The sequence below is a fragment of the Nansenia antarctica genome (genome assembly GCF_963989245.1).
Source record: "Nansenia antarctica genome assembly, chromosome: 5".
Taxonomy (NCBI): Eukaryota; Metazoa; Chordata; class Actinopteri; order Argentiniformes; family Microstomatidae; genus Nansenia; species Nansenia antarctica.
In genome coordinates this window covers 63,583,056-63,591,249 of record NC_137690.1, presented here as the reverse complement: position 1 = coordinate 63,591,249, position 8,194 = coordinate 63,583,056, and the positions used below count along the sequence as shown (strand labels likewise).

The following is an 8,194-nucleotide window of genomic DNA, read 5'->3' as shown; positions in this document are numbered from 1 at the left end:
CTCTCCTCAAGTAACAGTATAGCACTGAAGTGGAGGAGCGAGGAGTTCAGCTTCTGTACGCCCTCAGTGGGTCACACACACCGCTAGCAGCCTGTCCGTCTCTATCTACAGTGGTCACTGTACCGGTTTGGGGGGCGACAGAGGTACGGAGCGCAGGGTGATTGGGGCTCTCTCTCTCGAGTCGGGTCATCTTGGTCCTCCTCTAGGGGAGTGCTACAGTAGCTCAGATGGTATGGTGGGGATGTTGTTAGGGGTATGGGGTGGGGGTGGGGGGCCTATGTGGCTGAGCAGCTGCTTATCCCTAGGAGAGGGGGGCCAGAGGAACTGGGGCCGGCTGGGTGTCGGTGGAGGAGCCAGGCTGGGTATGCTGGGGGTGTGGGGAGGGTTAGGGAGACGTTGGGGTTCTACACCACCGTGTTCCGCTGCCTGTACGGGGGAGGGGGCAGAACTGTTCCGGCCTTGAGAGAGAACTCGGACAGGTACTCCGGGTTCTCGGCCACCGCCGGGCGGATGCGGCCGTTCTGTTTGTAGAACAGCTTGCCGTTGCCGCCCGCCTGGGGGTTAGGGTCAGGGGTCTGCTGGCTGGAGGGCTTGGGGGAAGGCTGTGCTGCCAGTACTCTGGATTGTCAAAGGTCACCTTCAGCTTCTTACCGCCCGGTTTCCCTCCTCCCGCTGTGTGGGCCTGGCCCTGTTTGAGCATGCTGCCCGGATTGGCGGAGACGCCGCTTTGGCCGGCCGGCGCCGATGTGGAGGTGGGGCCTTGTTGTTGTTGTTGTTGTTGTTGTTGTGCTGGGTGGCAGGTCTTGGTGTTGGGCCCTGGCAGGGTCTGGTGGCTGCCTTGGTGTGGCAAGTGGCCACTCTGGCTGGTGGCTCCAGCCTGGGCCGCCAGGTTGCCAGGTTTGACAGTGTGGTGAGTGTGGATGAGGTGAGCCGCAGGGGGGTGGTGGCACGGTTGGATGGGCAGGCCGCCAGACGGGGACGGCTGGGCCGGGGGGGGGAGGGGGTAGTGGTGGAGGCCGGTTTGGATAGTGAGGGGGAGGTGGTGGGTGCCCGCGGCCGTGGCGGAGACGGTGCTGGGGTGGGCGTGTGTGGGGAGAGGCAAGCCGTTCTTCCTCAGGACCTCCAGGCCCAGGTCGGCGGGGTTGTGGAAGGTGTTGAGGTAGAGCGGCTCGTTGATGTACTCGTCCTCTCCTTTGGGTTGGCTGTTGGGGGTGCTGTGGTAGCCCGGGTTGTCCAGCGCGTGCACCTCCCCGGTCTTACGCCGCGTGACAAACGGGTTCTCCTCGATCGGATTCAGATAGTCTAAAACACGCACGCACGCACACGCACATGGACACACACACACACACACACAAACACACACACAAACACACACACACACAGCAGAGAGAATAGAGGAGGATCATTCACTGAGCAGTGAGTAGTGAGGTTTCATTGAGTAGCGAGGATGCAAATGAAACACTCACTCAGGACCTGACGGGCCCCATGCCAACATTTCCCTGGCAGTCTCAGCTCTCAGCTGCCTGGGGGGAATTACCTCTCAAAAGCAAGCCCTACCCCACTGCCAAGTACTATAACAGAATACCTATCCAATGTACCTCATCATATTTTCAACTTATTTCCAAACAACAATACAATGTTAAAATATATTCATCTGATTTAGATTTCGCAGCACATTTCCGCTGTGCCGGTGTGAGTTGAGAGGCTATCTTGGACTGGTGACTGTTATGACTGTTAAAGAGCTACTCAACGTAGCGTGAGGATTACCTGACGAGCTCTTGTCCTTCATGGGGGTCATGTAGCCGTCCTCGTCCGTGTCCCCCCGCGGGCCGCCGCCGCCGCCGCCTCGCTCGCCCAGGAAGACGGTGGGGTCGGCGCTGTACCGCTGCCCGCTGTTGTCCTCCCCGGGCCGGCTCAAGGACTTCTTGTGCAGGGTCCCGTTGCAGCGCTGGTCTTCCATGGCTGCTCCTCCCTGGGTGCAGGCAGGCTCCATGGCCATGCAGGCCGGACCCCCAGACACCACCGCCACGTCCTCAGGGGCAGAGCCTCCGTCCCTGTAACCAAACTGGTTCTGTGTGCAAACAGGAGAGGGAAGAGAGGGGGGAGGGGAAGAGAGAGAGAATCACATTTGCTATCGTGGAAGAGGGGCCAGCTCCCGTCAAATATATTGCTTTTTACAATTCTGCCCAAAGGCCAAAAACAAGCAAGCGGTGTTAGACAGTTATTAATACAAGTGAAATATCATAAGTTTGAGAGACTTGTGAAAGGGGGACGGGAAAGCGAAACTTTTGATTCCATAAAGCGCACGTTGGAAATGGCATTTCTCCAAAGGGTTTGAAAATAGAAAATCAGCCCTTTAGCTTTCGAGGGGCAGTGGAAAAAAAGCTTCAGATTCAAACACCTGAACCCAGCAAAAAAACAACAACAAACACAAAACATGACATCTAAAGCGAGGGGTTTTTTTGTGCTATTTTCCAGGATAGCCTGAAGCTATCCGAGCCTCACCAGCGCTGTAGTGCTCAACCACAGAACGATACCGTTGCCTGTATTGTTTTGCTGCTAATATTAGTCTCCTGTGGTGAAGCTACAAGTACACACGAACAGCAGTGCCAAACGAAACAAGAAAACAAGCCTAGGGGCCTATCTATCTACCCACTCCCTCTGTCCTCCCTCCATTGCCCCTGCAATTATCTCTTCTCCTCTCACCCAACCTCTGCTCATCTCCTCTCCTCCACGTACCCAACCTCTTCTCATCTCCTCTCCTCCACTAACACAATCTCTTCCCTCGTCTCTGTTCCTCCTTTCACCTCGCATCTCATCTCCTTCCCTCTGCCATCCCGACCTCTTGACTCATCACTCCACCTCCCGTTCTTCAAAGACTCCATTATCCTTTCTTTTCCTCTGACGGACAGCGCCGGTCAAAAGTATGGACACACTTTCTCATTCGATCGAATGGGGAAGTGTGTCCAAACTTTTGACTGGTACTGGCACATAATCACAATAAGCGAGTTATTTCAAAATGGGTCGTTCGCAATTTTTTCCATGCAGAGCCTGTACTCAAAAAGAAACGTTTTTCTGCACATGGATTCGGTCCTATTCCTGGCAGTGAGTGACTGCATAATGAAACGAGTTTCAGTAAGGGGGGCGGGGGGCATTGACCTCTCACTTTTGGGAACCTGGGAAGGTGTGGGGCAGGGGGGAGGAGGGGGAGGAGGGGGGGGGGGTCCGCAGGGCCAATGCAGAGTCAATAAGAGATTGAGCATGGGCATGGGCTGAGAGAGCAGGTGAGGAGCAGGGTAAACAGGCAACCGGACTCATTGTCTCTGAACAAATGGCTGGAGCGCTTTAGTGGAGAGGCTGCTATTTGCTCACAGAGGCCGGGGTAATGAAACCTGGGGCCTGGAGAGACAGGTGGATAAAGAGGTCCAGGTGTCTGGGAGACGCACTGGGACATGAAAGATGGGACATGGAAGATGGACAATTAGCAGATGCGGGGCTAAAAGCCAAATCTGATATCATTCCACACAGAACCCAAAAAATGGACTCCAATTGTTCCACTTGTTGTGCAAATAAAAGAAATAAACATGTGAATACCAAAGGATTTGTAATTGCAACAGTTTTCTGGGAGAAGTGGTGCAATATCTGACAGAAGTGCAGGGGTGCCAATATTTTTGGTCAGGACTGTATGTCAGGTAGTACGTATGTGTGTGTGTGTGTGTGTGTGTGTGTGTGTGTGTGTGTGTGTGTGTGGTGTGTGTGTCTGTGTGTGCCTACCCTGTTGGAGTCCACGCGGGGTCTGACCGTGTAGGACGGTGGGGGCATGTTGAAGACATGGGGCACCAGGTACTCCTCCGCGTCCATGAAGTCATCCAGGTCCTCCTCATCTAACAGGCTCTGGAAGAACTTACTGTCGTTGGGACTGGGCAGCTTCATACGGTCATCCCCCTGGAACACACACACACACACACACACACACACACCACAGACACACCACAGACACACCACAGACACACACACACACACACACACACACACACAGACAGACAGACAGACCACATCAAAGACAGCCATTGAGCCGTGTACCAGAACGGAAAGTGCAACATCCATCAAATCCTGTCATGGTTCAACCGGAGGGTTTATTGAAGAGAGAGAGAGAGAGAGAGAGAGAGAGAGAGAGAGAGAGAGTGAGAGAGAGAGAGAGAGAGAGAGAGTCTGAGAGAAAGAGAGAGAGAGAGAGAGAGAGAGTCTGAGAGAAAGAGAGAGAGACAGAGAGAGAGAGAGAGTCTGAGAGAAAGAGGGAGAGAGAGAGAGTCTGAGAGAGAGAGAGTCTGAGAGAAAGAGAGAGAGAGAGAGTCTGAGAGAAAGAGAGTCTGAGAGAGAGAGAGAGAGTCTGAGAGAAAGAGAGAGAGAGGATTGGAGACTCACCTGGATGACCAGGTAGCGCTGGGGGTCCCGGGCCATCCTACAGAACTCTGCTGCCAGCTCTTTGAACTTGGGCCTGCTGTCTGCGTCAATCATCCAACCTGGTGGGCATAGGGGGAAGTGTGGGGGGGATGGAGGGTGGGTATGGGGGGAAAGGGGATTGACTGTTAAAAGACAAGACAACGATGAGGTGCTGTGGTGGTGGTAACTATCTTTGTTGTTGTGCACTGTTTACAAAGATACCTTCAGTTTGGAGGGTACTTTACACCCTGAGAGAAACTATGACTATGTGACTATGATGATCCAAACAACAAAGAACAGTCTGAGACTGAGCCTTCAATGACACCCAACTCCAATGACACCCACTGACTGACATGAGAAAACAGTGAGACAGACAAGCTAGACTAAGCTGAGCCTTTTATACATGGCGTGTTCAAGAGCAGGATCCTCTAATGGGGTTTGTTGATCTCAGACATGTCTGTCTCTCTGTCTCTCTGTCTCTCTGTCTCTCCCTCTCTCTCTCTCTGTCTCTGTCTCTGTCTCTGTCTCTGTCTCACTCTCTCTCTCTCTCTCTCCCCCTCTCTCGCCCTCTCTCTCTCTCTCTCTCTCTCTCTCTGTCTCTGTCTCTGTCTCTCTCTCTCTCTCTCTCTCTCCCCCTCTCTCTCCCTCTCTCTCTCTCTGTCTCTCTCTCTCTCTCTCTCTCTCTCTCTATCATTTCCTCACATTTAATTTACCCTCCAACCTCACATGCGCGAGACATTATCTAAATGAGCAGCAATTACGCGAGCAATCAAACTCCGTTTCATCTCTATCAATATTTCACTATCCATGGGGGCATTCATGTTACAGTGAATCAAATCACAAACAACAGTCAACATGTAATTAGAATTAATGCTTCTAATCTCCGGCGTTTTTCATTACATGCTGACGTCTGTACCTCTATGTTTGGCCTCCCAGCAAATTCTATCTCCGCCTCAATCTGCTGGAAAGAGAGTGGGGTTGTGCACGCTACTGTGTGTGTGTGTGTGTGTGTGTGTGTGTGTGTGTGTGTGTGTGTATGTGTGCCTGTCCGTGTGTGTCCATGTGTGTGTGTGCGGTTGTGTGTCCTTGTGTATGTGTGTGTGTGTTTGGAGATGTGACAGGATGGGGGCAGAGGGCCAGGAGCTGTCATTTTTTTCTGCCGGGAGGGGGATTGGCGGGGCGGGGGGGGGGGTTTGCTGCACTGAATTCTGGGTATGAGTTAGAGCGGGGATTACAAGATCTCTAGGGTGTCTAAGTCACTCAACATCATAGTGCATCAAGATAGTGTGTATGCCTGCTGCTACATATACTGTATGAAACATCAAGGGATAGGAGTTCCTATTCATTTCATATTCTCTTTCTCTCTCACACTCTCTCTCTCTCTCTCTCTGTGCCTCTCTCTCTCTGTCTATGCACCTCTCCTTCCTGCCTTTTACAAAGGCAAAAGCACACACAAACAGACTCTCCCCCCCCCCTCTCCCACCTCCATCTCTCTCTCTCCCTGCTTCACTTCTCTTTTAGCCTGCATCCCAATTCGCTACCACGTTCCACTAAAGTCTGCACTTACTGTATGCACTCCCCTACTTCAACTTCAAGCACAAGGACTGGAAGTAAGAGGACATGACAATCGTAATCCATTGTGTGTGTAGTTGCGGGTGTGTGTGTGTGTGTGTGTGCGGGTGTGTGTGTGTGTGTGCGCACTTCAGGGATAAAGGTGGAGGGTTGAGGCGCAGGGATAGTGTGCGTCCCTGTCACTCTCTCTCCCTCCCCTTGTGTCCGTTCTCTTGCCATGCGCTGGGGTATCACTGACGCGTACTGCCACCCCCCCCCCCCCCCCCCGCCCCGCGCGCTTAGTGTGGGCGGCGTTGATGTCGTACATTTGACCATGACCATGTAGACGTCGATTGTGCAGATGGGCGGCTGGGGCAAACGCTCCCCCTTCTCCAGGATGTCGGGGATCTCACGGGTGGGGATGCCGTCGTAAGGTTTCCCTCCGAATGTCATCAGCTCCCAGATAGTCACACCTGGGAAGAAAGAGAGAGAGAGACAGAGTGAGGATGAGGGACAGGAAAAACAGGATGTCAGGCCACTTCCTCATTGACACTGGTCAGCTTGGCGACCGACAAATGATCAGGTCAGGTCCCATCGATGACGTCACTGATGTCACACGCACCGTAGCTCCACACGTCACTCTGATGGGTGAACTTCCTGTAGTGGATACACTCCAGCGCCATCCACTTGATAGGCATCTGTGTACGGCGAGGCGAAGTGGGTGGGGGAGGGAGAGGGGGAGGGGGAGGGCGTGCGGAGAGAGAGGGAGAGAGGAGAGAAAGGGTGGATGAGATCACTATACATTTGTTATTATTGGGTTAATTGGGTTAACTCTAACTCTTTAACCTAAAACTCTCCTATGCACTGGGATGAGGAGTGTTTGTAATGAATTTTACCAGTGGTACAGTGAGATACGGTGTCTGAATACATCTCGCTACATTGATATTCCTGGCACATTTCTGATCACTCACAAGATATCACCGTTCTCCTTTGGGGAAAATTCCATGTCCAATTCATGTCCAAGGCAGGAATCGAATTCCATTGAATGTCTAGCATGCGTTGTGAGGTACTCCCCGGGAAAAAAATACGTCGGCAATATACACTATACAATCTGATGCAATGGTAATATATAATACTAAAAGATCAAATTTCAATTAAAAATCTATCCACATTGGCAGCCATAGCAACTAGCTCCAACCCCACCCCTCGTCGCCTTACCCTGTGATTTCCTTCTGGACTAGAGAACACAATTTTCACCAGTAGACACACTGAGCAAACCAATTACCCTTCGCCTGCAATATCACTGTTATATTACATAGACAGCCTGTCACCACTGATGCCCTGTCTCACTCTCTCCTCTCTGGTGGGAGACAGATGGGGAAAGAGGAAAATGAAACACATTTGAGTTGGAACGGTGGTATTTCGCTTCACCTGTGTTCCTCTTAAAAACCCTGGCGCGCACACTACACACACACTACACACACACACACACACACACACACACACACACTACACACACTATACACTACACACTACACACACACACACACACATACACACACACACTACACACACACACACACACTACACACACACACAGACAGACACGGACCTTGCCCCCATCTGCGTTGTACTCCTTTTCGTCTGCGTCCAGTAGGCGGGCCAGGCCGAAGTCGGTGATCTTGATGTGGTTGGGGGACTTGACCAGCACATTACGGGCCGCCAGGTCCCTGTGGACCAGCCTCCTCTCCTCCAGGTACATCATACCCTGACAGGGAGAGAGGGAGAGAGACAAAGAGACAGAGAGAGAGTGGGGGGAGAGAGAGAGAGACAGAGAGAGAGAGAGAGAGAGAGGGGTAGAGGGAGAGAGAGAAAGAGAGAGAGAGAGAGGGGTAGAGGGAGAGAGAGGGAGACAGAGAGGGTAGAGGGAGAGAGAGAAATATATATATATATATAGAGAGAGAGAGAGAGAGAGAGAGAGAGAGAAAGCGAGACAGAGAGAGGGAGAGAGAGGGGGGGAGAGAGATCGTGACTCCGCTGATCATGACTCATCATCATAAACGGCATCGTCGTCATCATCATCATCGCCATCACCATCATCATCATTATCACCACCCCCATCCCCATCTTCGTCATGAAATCAACTGTGTAATTTCGCTAGAGACTAAATGAAAAAGACCTTCCCCTCTCCATCTTCTCC

General features: G+C 52.2%; 1 pseudogene across 1 annotated transcript in view; it reads right to left on the bottom strand.

The window, feature by feature from the left end:
* Positions 1-404: 404 nt before the first annotated feature.
* LOC308158232 (receptor tyrosine-protein kinase erbB-4-like) overlaps positions 405-8,194 on the bottom strand; it is a 176,768-nt pseudogene continuing 168,978 nt past the window's right edge. The window contains exons 21-27 of the transcript in view: positions 7,601-7,762; positions 6,617-6,692; positions 6,321-6,467; positions 4,426-4,523; positions 3,775-3,945; positions 1,768-2,071; positions 405-1,302 (exon numbers count right to left, since the gene is read on the bottom strand). The product of the transcript in view is annotated as a receptor tyrosine-protein kinase erbB-4-like (transcript). The remainder of the gene's footprint in view (positions 1,303-1,767; positions 2,072-3,774; positions 3,946-4,425; positions 4,524-6,320; positions 6,468-6,616; positions 6,693-7,600; positions 7,763-8,194) is intronic.